This window comes from Pipra filicauda, unplaced genomic scaffold, assembly GCF_003945595.2.
Source record: "Pipra filicauda isolate LSUMZ 115617 unplaced genomic scaffold, ASM394559v2 scaffold109_size3271384_pilon, whole genome shotgun sequence".
Classification (NCBI taxonomy): Eukaryota; Metazoa; Chordata; class Aves; order Passeriformes; family Pipridae; genus Pipra; species Pipra filicauda.
Window position 1 is genome coordinate 1449343 of NW_024103540.1, and position 12717 is coordinate 1462059.

General features: G+C 39.1%; 1 protein-coding gene across 7 annotated transcripts in view; it reads left to right on the forward strand.

The window, feature by feature from the left end:
* Positions 1 to 296: 296 nt before the first annotated feature.
* The window catches only part of LOC113983478 (WD repeat containing planar cell polarity effector), a 147381-nt gene continuing 134960 nt past the window's right edge, over positions 297 to 12717 (forward strand). For all 7 annotated transcript variants that reach the window (XR_005563499.1, XM_039381134.1, XM_039381139.1 and 4 more), the window contains exons 1-2: positions 297 to 396; positions 2544 to 2624. The gene's annotated coding sequence lies outside the window, so the exon portion shown is untranslated. The remainder of the gene's footprint in view (positions 397 to 2543; positions 2625 to 12717) is intronic.

Sequence of the window (12717 nt, forward strand, 5' to 3'; positions counted from 1 at the left end):
CGCGCCGCCCGCGCGCGGCCGCCTGGGGGCTGTAGTCGAGGCTTCCGCCGACATGCACAGCTTTTCTCTCTGAAAGAACTACAACTCCCGGCGTGTCCGGGGGCCAGGGCGCCGCGCCCCCGCGCTCCATTGGCGGTTGCCTCCCCTCCCCATTCATTGAAGCGCAGAGCGGCGCGTGAGAAGCGGAGGGGCGGGGGCTGCGGCAGCGCGGGCGCCCCGGGCTACGCATGCGCGCTACATTGCGAAAGAGCTGGCGGCGCATGCGCGGGGCGCGGCGTGTGGCTGTTGCTGTGGGAAACAGGCGGGAGGGCGGGACGGGGAACCGGGACAGGCTCCGGCACTGGCGGTGCCGCTCCCGCGCCCCCCGCGCCCCGGCCCGGCTCCTCGGAGCGCTCGGTGGGTGCGAGTGCGCGGCCTGACCCTGCCCTTTCCCGGGGGGGAGGGCGTCCCCAGGAGCCCCGGTGAGAGCGGGCGGAGCGGTCCCCTCACGGTCCCCTCGCGTTGCCCGCGCCGCTCTCTCCTGCCCGGCCTGCTCTGGGGAGTTGCCAGCGCGTCCCTGCAGCTGCAGCCCTTTGTCCTGTGACTCCGGGTGTCTTCCCTCGCCTTCTCCCTCACATTCCCTTGGGCCCTGCGGGAGATGGTGCAGAGCTGCGTTTCACACTTCACGAAACCCCCTCGGCTTGTGTTTAACCCTTTATTATTTTTAGGGAAAGCTGAGAGCTTACCTGTGCTATCCCGCTGCTAGAATTAGCGACCTCTTGTACAAAAATAAAGTTTGTCGTCTGCTTGTGTTTTGGACTATTGGGTGAAGTCAATTCCTTTTGGTCTGGCTTAAAAGTGAGGCTGATACTGGTGTGAATACATCAGGAAAATACAGCTGGTATGCTATAAAAGAGGGTCTTGGGTGGCACAGTTGATTTTTCCCTCAGATCTTGACAGGATTCCTTATTGCAAAAAAATCTGTAATTCAGTGAAATCTTCAGTGCCAATATTTTTCTGCAGGATTAGTTTTAAATCTCACTCTAATCCTTAGAGTAGATAGTATTATTTTTTTTTAAACAGTCTAAACAGCCTTATTGCTTATGCAATTTCTTCTTCAGTCTGTGACAGAAATAAGAAGTCACTCCTTTAGGGTGTAAAACCCAAATATTTATGCTTGTCATGCAAAATGTTCTCCTCTTAGTGAGTTGTGCTCATGCCTCAATTCAGAACGTCCTATGTCTTGAACAAGTCTTTAGCTGAACCCCTGACAGCTCCTGCAGTACAGAAAACTTTGCAGTCAGAGTGGGAAAGGTACAGTCATGCTTAGTTTATTTTAAATGTCAATCTGTACTGATTTATGTCAGTTAATAACTGTACATTTTTAATATGAATGAAGATTGTACCCAACTTCCCTTCTGAGGATGAATTTAAAAGCCAAATAGCTGCAAGCAAAGCTGAAGTCTGGCTTGCTGTGAAGTGTAGAGAAGCTTGGTAAGTAGGAGGGAGCTTGTTTTACAGTCAGAGTTTTCCAGGGTGTCCTGAGGTGCTTTACCCTGGTGACTGTAAGCTCTTCTGCACCAGGACATTGTATGGACTTAATTAACACTATTTAAGATTTAAATGTACACAAAACCTGACATGGGCCCACATAAGGTAATTTCCACCAAACATAATTAGTTCAGTTTGAATTGATTCCTTATCAATTTTCAGGTAAATCACTGTTAGCATGCTGTAAACTGATTTGTCTGTGTCAGCATAGCAGATTGTATTGATTTAGTGGATTTCAGATAAGAGCTTAACTTGAAACTTTCAAACTTTCTGTAGGTAAGACTTCCTTTTCATTCTTGGTCCTTTTTTTGCCTAAACTTGTGCTCCTGGAACTATTTGCTGCTGGAGATAACAACAAATCTTGTTGTTATGTTTTGTTATGAATGTGATGGAAAGCCATTTGTAAATGCTTTTGTTTGTCACTTTATTTTCAATCTGTTTCCAGTATAATTAGTCCAAGAGAGACTGAATTGTCATCTATGCTGATTTAACTAAAGATATTGTAAAATTTAGTGTTTTGTGAATGTGGTGTATTTTTTAAACTCAGCAAAACTTAACAATTCTAGCATTTCCTTCTTAAATGGCTTACATTTTGTTTCTACTTGTTAAACTCTAATGTTTACCAAGAAAAATTTAAGTGTAATTTTTTTAATATTCTTTAATGCTTCCCCATGTTTTATTAGTATGAGTCTCTTGTGTAGCACTTTAATCCAAAAAAACTGCATAAATGAAAACATTACGTGCAAATGAAATAGTGGAAATTTAGTATACATGTGAATTGGGCTCTTGGCTGATTCTTCAAATACATTTTAAAATTTTTGCAGTCAAAAGATATTGAAATACATGGAAATCGGTAATTAATCAACACACTGAAGTATTAAGATGTTTTAATCTCAGTTTTCTGGGGATCGAGTATTATTTTTCAAGGCAACTAGTGGTTTTGAAGGGTAGTTGCCAGAATTATCTCTTAATTTTTTATATATATTTTAAAATTAATTATTCTCTGTTAACAGCTGGCTGTGTTCTTTAGCTGTATTTTGGATGGGATTTTATTTTACTTCACTGCCATCTATAGAAACTGATGAATATTTTAGGTAAGTTTTTATGCTTAATTTTCAGTAATTTTTGAAGTTTTCTTTTTATCCTCTCTATGTATGACACTTGCAATTGTTATTACAAAATCATGTCTCCTGTAGCTAAGTCTGTGTGATATGATTAACATTCAGAATGTTTAAGACTCTGTAAGAAAAATTAACTATATAATGGCTGGGTTCAATCCTAGAAATACTAGAATAGAAACAGTTTTGGAAGCCTCTTCTGGATTATTGTCCAAGGAAATAATAATAAGAGATTTTTTGGAAATAAAAGCATTGCAAAAAAATACTGAAGTAGAATTAAGAGGATCAAAAGCTGTTTTGTAAAGTATGTGAGAAATCTATCATGGAGTTTATAAAAGATAAAGATGTAGATATAAGCAAGAAGAATTAAAATTGTAGTTTAGAAAACCATCACAGGATTTATTTTATTTTTTATTCCTGGTGCTGATGTTCAAAACGTTATTTTTCACTGTTTGTTTCTGAACTTCAGTCACATGATACTGCATGGACATTAAATGTTATGAGGAAACTGATGTATCTATAAATTCTGCTTGTAATCCTGATTTTATTCTCGCTGTGGTTCAGAAAACTTTCTAAAGGATAAATTTTGCCTTCTATGGATCTGATTTGATTTTATCCTATGGCTTATTTTTTACATGTTAACAGTTTAATTGGTTTTTTTAATCAAAGGTGAGTAATTAATCATTAATTGATTTATACAACCTTTAGTGTGTTTTTGAGAGGTAGATAGGATGCAATAACACATTCTGTACTCATGTGCCTATAAAGAGACACAAATGATGTATAACTTGCTTGTAATATGGTCCCTTCCAACTCGCATAATCTGTGATTCTGTGAACATGTATTAGTAATCTTTATGAACTATTCATGAGTCAAATCTTAATCAAAATTGTCAACAGAAGGTGCTTTTTTATTTCTTTTTTTTCCTAAGTAGTACAAACAGCTATTTGTAGGTTTGACAGAGCACGCTGTAACAATCCAGGCCTCCTTTGCTGTCTGTGCCTCCTCAGATCTGAGGTGGGTGGTCTCTGGTTCCTGGAGTGCAGCTCAGGTGTTCAGGGCTCCATCACTGACCAGAGGTTTGGTAATGGCACCCCCGTTGTGCACCCCCAAAGCTGAGAGACCCTGGAAGCTCTGTCGTCATCCACCACCTGTGCACCATTTCTGGAAGATTTTCTTCTCTCTTTTGGTTGTTACAAGGGCCAGGGTATAGAGAGTCCCTGTTTAAGAAACAAAACCAAACAAAACCAACCCACAAAACAAACAGCCAAAATGCTCACACACACACGGCACAAAGACTTTGGTGTACTGGCTGTAAATTCAGCAGAGCTGATCTCTGAATTGTTACAAAGAGAATAGAAGAGTTGTGTTCCTGGTGCCTGAGAAGTAGCCTTACTGGATTCTTTTACCTTAACACAAGTCTGTCTTTATCTTGGTTGAACAGAGACTTTGTGACAGCCATGTATGGGTTTTCTACTCACTAATGTCAATGTGTGGAGGAGGAGAGGCAGGTTGGTATTCTAAACAAGAAGTGACCTGTGTAACAATTCAAGTTCTACCAAATCAAACCTTGTACTCTTAATTAATTGCAGCAATTTAAAAAAAAACCAACAAAACAAACACTACCACCCCTTCCTCCCACTAAATTAAGTTGATGTCCTTCTGAGTTTTTTAAATGAGGTAAGCATTCAGTCAAGTGGAAAAACAGCTTCTGCTAAGAATGTGTGTTTGCTTTTTCTTTTATATGATTTCCTCTTACACTTGTTTGTTATAACCTGATAATCAAGTAATAAATTTGATACAAGAGGTTAGCAGCCAGACTCAGTGCAGGGGGGTGAATCCATCTGCTTCCTTTATCCATCCTTTCCATGTCAGAATGACTGATGAATGTTGTTCCATGTCAAATCTCTTGCGTAATGACAAGAGTTTTTCTCATTAGGTTTATTTCTTTGAATTATAGTCACGTAGTCTGATTAAAATTTTTCAGGTTGTTTTACAACATCTGTTTGAATTTGTTTCTGTATTTTCACAGAGCTAAGTTGCTGCCATTACATAGACTAAATTTTTCTCCCTTTTTTTTCCCAAGTATTGAGTAGTGTTTCAAAGAAAATATCCCTAGAAATACCTGGTAAGGAGAGTGATGTCTTATTATGTTGATTTTTTGACGTTAATTGTATAAAACATAATTATTTGCAGAAGGAAAATACTGATAAATTTTTATCTTAATTATATTACTCATATTTGAAACATAACTTTTAAAACATGAATTTATCACTAATAAGCAAAAGAACCAACTAAACGCTTTGTGTCCTGTGTGGAGGTTTTTCTTCTGCTTCACAGATTCATTTTGGTATCTGGCCTGCTTTTGGAAACCTTATCCAAACTGATTTTTATGCAGCAGCAGAGTCTATGGATGGCTTTAGTACCATGTGTGCTTATAGTAGTGACCATACTCAGTGTCTTTACTGATATTTGATTAAAGAAAGAAGAAATTGTATTTATTCATTCTGCTCACATAAACAGAAGTACTCAATTTTTGTACATGCTTGTATTCATTCAGGCTAAACTGTCCCCATCTCTGAAGAAAAGTGTAGGCATGTAATTCCAGCTGTGTAGATTCTGTTGGCTGTACCAATGCTATGTAACTTGGAGTTTCCTGTAGCTCAAAAACATGCAGACGTATATTTTTTGTTGGTTTTTCAGTTCAGAGTGTTGACAAGGGTCATGCTGGAGCCCATGAGGATGGTTTTTTTAGAGCATGAGACTGAGGACCAATGTTTAAAACTTTTGGTCATGTCATGAAGTCATTTAGAGTTGTCTTGTGGGGCTGGGATGGTGTTGAGGAATGACTTCATTTGAACTCATGGTAGTCCTACTGCCTGAAGCAGCATTCCAAGCCTTTCTGAGGGGGGTTGTCAGGCTTCCTGTAGGGGAGAGCTAAGGAATGAGTCTGCATGTGCCCAGTATAAATGATAAGGGAACCACATAGAAGAAAACTGGGAGATTGACCACTTATGTTGTGACACAGATGTTGTAAAAGTAAGCAGCTGCATCTTTGAATGAAGGAGACTTTCCCATGAAGTAATCGAGCAAAGAGAATCGTGATTATAATTTGTCTTTTTCTGATTTTTTTTTTTTAGAATTATATACAACCATGCCTTTTTGTTTCATTTGCCATCTACCCTTACCTGTATGGAGTAACCATGGTAAAGCACTAACACATGTATGGTGCAAAAATTGGATCTTAATTGGATAAAAGCCTTTTGAATATTTTGAGTCTGATTGGAAAGGTCTTACCTTTGACTATATAGTAGAATATATACTTTTAATATGTCATGTGCATTTACTTCGTGACCAGTAATCCCATTTATTGACAATAATGAGCCAAATGCAGTTTTTCAAGTTGCTCACTCTCTGACTTAGGAGAATAGAAAGTATTGCTCTGAAATGGCCTTTTATATTTGCCTGACATACAGGGTCTGGCCTCAGTGTGTTAGGCAAGGGAGCTAGAAATACACCACAGTTAAATTATGGGTTTGTATCTCCAGGTGGTGCGTGAATTCATGGTTGAAGACTGAAGAAATTAATTTTGCTAAAGCAAGAAACAACAGGACATTAAGCTACTATGCCAGCTTTAGATGTACGCTTCAAAAATTTTTTGCTGCTCAGCATTATGCAGTAATCTTTAACTCAAATTGCAGGAAATATTTGAAATTCCATTCTAACAATATCCAACAGAGAATATTAAAGAAGCATTAAATTTCAAATGCCTGAGGGAAAATGTTCTCTTGCAACACCATGGGCATTTGGATCTCACTACTATACGCAGTATTATAGTCTAATATTATGCTTTACTTGGTCTAAAATGAAAGCCCAATTTTAATTCTATCTCCAAAAACTTGGCATACTGCAGTGCAAAATAATTTATTTGAATGTTGTTTTTTAATACATTGCAACTAACTTTAAAGCTTCCTCATATAATACTCCCTCTATGGCTTTTTGTAATCTGACCCTTTCATTAGGACTTCAAATATATTGCCAAAGACTTATCTCAGTGCTTTCATTGCTAATTTACAAGTTATAAGATCCCAAAGTTACCAAAGAAGTTTTTCTCATTCTGTGGAATTTTTCTCTTAATAAGACAAAACTTTAGGGTATCTTTGTAAGTATATAAAACACCAAAGAGAGGACTAATTCACTCCTAAGATTTAGGTAATATGCAAACTCAAAATGGGGTTTAATAATATATTCACACAGTTCTGGGCTGGTTAATTTGGCAAACCCATTAGTGAATTTAGGTCAAAAAAGTGCTGATTAAAGCTTTGTGGTTTTATAACCTATATGTGCCTTATTTGATAGCAAAGCGATTTCGGAAGTGAATCCCCAGGTTACAAGCTTTGGGGGAAAGGTTTAGAAAATTTCTAACTTGAATATATTTTTCACTGTCTGATCAAGTATCTTGGTATTTGGCACAGTAAGGGCAAGTGCTGTGTTTCTGTGGTCTTTAGAGAGGAATAGTAGGGTTCTTCTCTACCTGCAGCTGGCTTTTTTCCTGTTTGCACTTTTGACTGTTATAGGCAGAGTAGTGTCCAGGAAAATGTCAATACTGTCTTGTGATATTTCATACCTGCTTAGGGTTTGACAAGAAGCAGGTTTTTTAACAGTAGTGGGCCAGTTGCCTGTGAAATTGGACCGTTGTGACTTGCCTGACAAACAAGACTGGGGGGGGGGAATGTGATTTAAGGACTTAAAACCTGCAGAGAGAATTCAAAAGAGCAGCATACTCCAGATGGCTACAACGTAGCCATGTGGGACGTAAATTAGTGAAGTTTCATCAACAGTATCATTAGTTTAGCTGCAATGCTAGGCTCTATTCTGGCCAAATTAATGTCACTCATTTCTATAATGGAAGCTGGTGGAATGTAACAGCCCTACCACAAGATCTGCTCTACTGCTAGTGGACAGCAGCTTGCCTGCTGAGGGCCACTGGTGGGCTCTGAACTGCCACATTCCTTTTAATGGGAGCTGAGGCCTACTGAAAGTTGATAAGGTGACTGTTTTTCCATCTTAGTCGGTCTCAGGCAGTTGTACCCAAACTTCTGAGCAAGTAGAGTGAGACACTCTCTTGAAGATGCAGTTGTCATTGTATAAAATCTGAGAGATGATCATCTGTTTGAATGTGCCTCTGAGAAGGCAGGAATATCCACCACAGGGTAATAACACCATCTCGTTGCGTAATTTTTAGACAGAAATGACTAAACTCTTAAAAAATACACCTTTAAAGAATTGTCTGCATTTTGGATGACACTTAGGTGGTTTTGTAAATGTTGAACCTGTCTTCCTTGAGAAATGGAAGGCTTGTAAAATGCATTAGAAATACATCTTGAAAGAATAGGTCTGTATGGACTTCAAAATCAGTCTTATTACATGGCTTTGTTTCCAATTCTATTGTCATAAGTTTTTAAAAATTATATTTCTTTGATAATGGTTATATTAAGGGAGTCTTCTTTAAATAGTAGTATAAAGAAAAGCTGAACCAAATTTAAAGCTTATTGTGATAATGTACAAAGCTGTTTTCCACTCTTTCTTATCTGAGTCGTATATTTAGGAAGATGCTTCCCAATCCATCGTTTTGCTAGTTTTTGTTCTGATAACTTGACCAGATGCAGTGAATTGCAATGATTTGCCAAGTTCTTTTATCACAGAATGGTTTGGATTGGAAGGGACCTTTGAAGATCATCTCGTCCAACCCAGTGTGGGTGGGGACATCTTCCACTAGACCTGGTTGCTCAAAGCCCCATCCAGCCTGGCATTGAACACTGCCAGGCTTGGAGCATCCACAACTTCTCTGGGCAACCTCATAGTAAGCAATTTCTTCCTTATATCTAATCCAAATCTCCCCTGTTTCAGAAAAGAACCATTGCCCTTTGTCTTGTCACTACAGACCCTCATGTAAAAAGTCTCTCTCCCTCTTTCTGATAAGCCACCCTTCAAGTATTGAAAGGCTACAATGAAGTCTCCCCAGAGCCTTCTCTTCTCCAGGCTAAACCCCAGGCCAAATTCACTCATCCTTTTGAAAAAGGGGAGCTGTTCCATCCCTCCAGTCTTTTTTATGGCTCTTCTCTGGACATGTCTTTAACAGGTCCATGTCTTTTGCTGGGGGTGCCAGAGCTGGACACAGCACTCCAGGTGGGATCTCACCAGGGTGATGTAGAAGAGGAAAATTCCCTCCCTCAGCCTGCTGGCCATCTTGCTTTTTATGCAGCCCAGGATGCATAAAAGTTGGCTTTCTGGGCCGTGAACATGCATTTCTGGCTCATATATTATTTTTCACCTGCCGATATCCCCAAGTCCTTCTCTGCAGATCTGCTCTCCATGCATTCATCCTCCAGCTTGTACTGATTCTGCTAATTGCTCTCACCCAGGTGCAGGACCTTGCACTTGGCCTTCTTGACCTTCATGAGGTTTATGTTGGCCTATGTCTCAAGCTTGTCCAGGTCCCTTTTGGTGTTATCTGCAGACATGAGAGTGCACTCGATCTCACTGTGTCATTAATAAAGAAAATGAGCAGTACTGGCTCAGTCGGACACAGCACTCGTTACTGATCTCTTTTGGACATGGAGCTGTGGCAGTCTGTATACATCGTTATATGGGAGGAAGCAGACGTGGGTTTTAAAGGTTGGTATATCTTTTAGGTATTGGAAAAGGTCCTTTGTAAAAGGAATTAATACATTTAAATTGGAACAAAATTCTTAGTGGTGTAATGTCAGTGACTGAGGTGCAGCTTAGGACACAATTCATGTGAAAGCTCAAGATGGTTCCTGGAACACTGCTGGAAAAGTCCTCTCTCTTTTAGGAGTGCTGTTAACTTTGTTACTGCTTCAGCTGGCTGCAGAGGTCTCTTTGTGTGGAGTTCAGGGTAAGACTGGTGCTAGAAGACTTGCAAAACAGTGTCACGCTTGTGTTAAAGTACAAAATCCTGGCAGCTGTGAAACAGTGGCATTGGTGGTGGTTTCATTTGAATAAATACTTGGGTAGTAAGCAGATCTTACACCTTGGGACTATTTCAAAATAACTGGATTAATTTCATCAAAGGGCAAATTAAATATTGAGATTCCATAAAGACCTAGGTAGACTAGCTTCTTTGGCATCTGTCAGTGATAAAATTTAACTTTATCAACTTTTTCCTCTTGCTAAGTGTGTTTTTGGTTTGTTTTCTGGATAGAATTTTTATATGTGATATTAGGAAACCCCTTAAGTGGCTTTTTCTGTCTCTCTGCTTTGCGATGTATCCGGTTGCTTCCCTATTCAGTAAATTACTTAATAAATGAATTGCACTGCAGTCATGCTTGTTTTCTGAATCTAATTACCAAAACGGTGCAACACGTTCAGGTCCAGAGCATGGCTGAACTTCAGTGCAATGATCTTGAAATCACACACAATGTACAGGTGGGTGAACATTCCTTAAAAAAGCAGCCTGCAAAATATACCACCCATAATGTCACTGAATAAATGCTAACTTTGGCATGAGTGCTCTTTTAAAATGTGTGCCTTGCTAAGGTTATTAGTCACTCTGAATTCAAGGACATGTGAGTGTGGACTTTGCATAAAGCTCCGGGAGTGACATACCTGTGAAGTGCTGCTGCTTGATTTTCAGAAAAATGGCATGCTGTGAATTTTGAAACTCCCTCATTGTGGATGAACTGCAGTAAATGCCATTTTGTAATTGAGGCCATGTAAGTTAGTTATTTTACATGTATTTCTAACAATGAAGTTTCAAAAATCTCTTTGCTGGGATCAAAGAAATGCTATCATCATGAAAGGAAATGCTGCAGTATTTGCTGAATAGGGCAAGGAAGGAGGAAAATGAAAATTCTGCATCTTTTCTCACATATATATAATTGTCATCTGTTTCATGGATTAGTGTGAAGATTATGCTGTTGGCTTTCTGTTTAAAAGTAGAGGAATAATGATAATGGTGAAAATATTGCTTCTTCCCTTAACATGAACGTGGATGAAAAGGAAGCATCACACAGAAATGTAGCAGCAGCTATGACTTTAATTTGAGCAAACCCAACTCAGACAAAGATTTTGGGGAAAAAAAATCCACAGATCAAAGTGAGAAGGACCCTAATATTGTATCAGTCCTAAAAAGACTTATGTAAAACAAAGGCTTGTGTAAAATACAGAAATTACTTAACTCTGCTTCCTCCAGCTGAAGCCATTTACTGGCTTTGTTTTGCCCTGCCACTTGTGTGGGGAAGTTAATTTAATCATATCTTTTACATCTGTGAAAATGGTAAGAGCCAAATGTTGCAGCTGACTAGAATGGTTGATCACAGCTCTCCTTTGAGAGAAGATATTTCCAAATTCCTCAGAATTAATGCATTTTTAAACAATGTCCTTAATAAGTGAGAAATCTTGGATGGAGTTGTGGTGGGTTGACCTGGCTGGACACCAGGTGCCCAACCAAAGCTGCTCTCACTCCCCAGCTCAGTGGGACAGGGGAGAGATAAAATATAACAAAAGGTTTGTGGGTCAAGGTAAAGACAGGGAAAGATCACTGCCCAGCTACCGTCATGGGCAAAACAGGCTTGACCTGGTGAAATCAGTTCAATTTGTTACCAAACTATCAGAGTAGGATAATGAGAAAATTAAAATCTAAAGCTTAAAAGAGCTTCCCCCACCCCTCCCTTCTCCACAGGCTCAACTTCAGTCCTGATTTCTTTCCCTCCTCCCCTCCAGCAGCACAGGGGATCGGGAATGGGGGCTCATACAACAGTAATGATAATGACTAATTGCTATATCTGTTTAAATTCTTTTTTTCTCTTTGTTCTAATTTTTTCATTTACTTTTTTAAAACCCTGTGAAAGTATATAAAAGAACCAAGTTATTTGCCAGTGATTGACTGATGCTGTCAAAGCATCCTTCCTTGCATGTCCATCTGCAGAATAATTGTCAAGGAATAGGTTGCTTGCTTGGTACTACCCTTTCCATTACGTTGCCATTTACCTTACACGTAAATTGGAGCCACATGACAAATGGGTTGGTTAAAAGAAGGGGTCAAACTGTGAAGTGATTAATAATTAAAAGATATGCACGATGCAAAGAACAAAGTTAAAAGATATGACCGTACCACTTGAAATTTTTTAAGTTGTCTGATTCCTTATAATTTCAGTTTTTTAATTTTATGTGGTACCAAGGTAGTCAAGATTATGTGAGAGCTGGGATCATCTTTTTGAGGAAGGGAATAGAGAGAACATGCAGCATTTTAATGGTTGTTGGTAATTTGGGGCTGCCAAACCAATGCTGTTCATGCTGACATCCTGCCTTTTTAGACAATGAAATAATATGTTGGGGTAATTAAAGACAATTGCTCGTAATAGCAGAAAATTATTATAATCGTTTTGTTTTCCAGATAACAATGCAGATTTATAATTTCTGTGACCACATCCAGAGTTTTACTAACAGAATTTGCAGAGAAACCATAAATAGTTGTTATTCCATTAAGCTTCATGTCAGGGGTATGAATTTAACTCTGTTTTATTTAAAAGTCCATCGGGACAGGTTTCATCTTTATTTTAAATGGATCCACAGCAGCTGAACATAAGCCCATTCTTGGTTTTCAAAAACTTGTTTGTGTTTTCTCACACCCATTGGTCACAAGTCGTATAGGCAGCTTGTATGGGAATGAACAGTTTTTGAAGGTTTTATAAGGAGGCTTTGAGTTAATCTTGAGGTGAAAGAAAGGCAAATTTCAAAATGCTTTTGCCTTGCAGTGATTTCATCAGGTAACTCCAAGCCTATTAGCAAACTTGGTCACTTGTATGCTATTTCCTCGTGTTCTGTGGCATTTACAGGATGCCTATAATGACATTTTCCCCTCCAGAACTGGGAAGGCCTTTGCTGTCAGAAGCTGTTTTAAAAACTATTTGAAAACCAAACCAAAACAAAACACGTGTTTGTTTCAACAATTTCTTTTAAAACATAGCCTGAGTGTGATGCAGCCAAGAATGTTCAGTAACCTGGAAAGCTGTAACAGAATGTGCAACTTTACCTATACCATAGA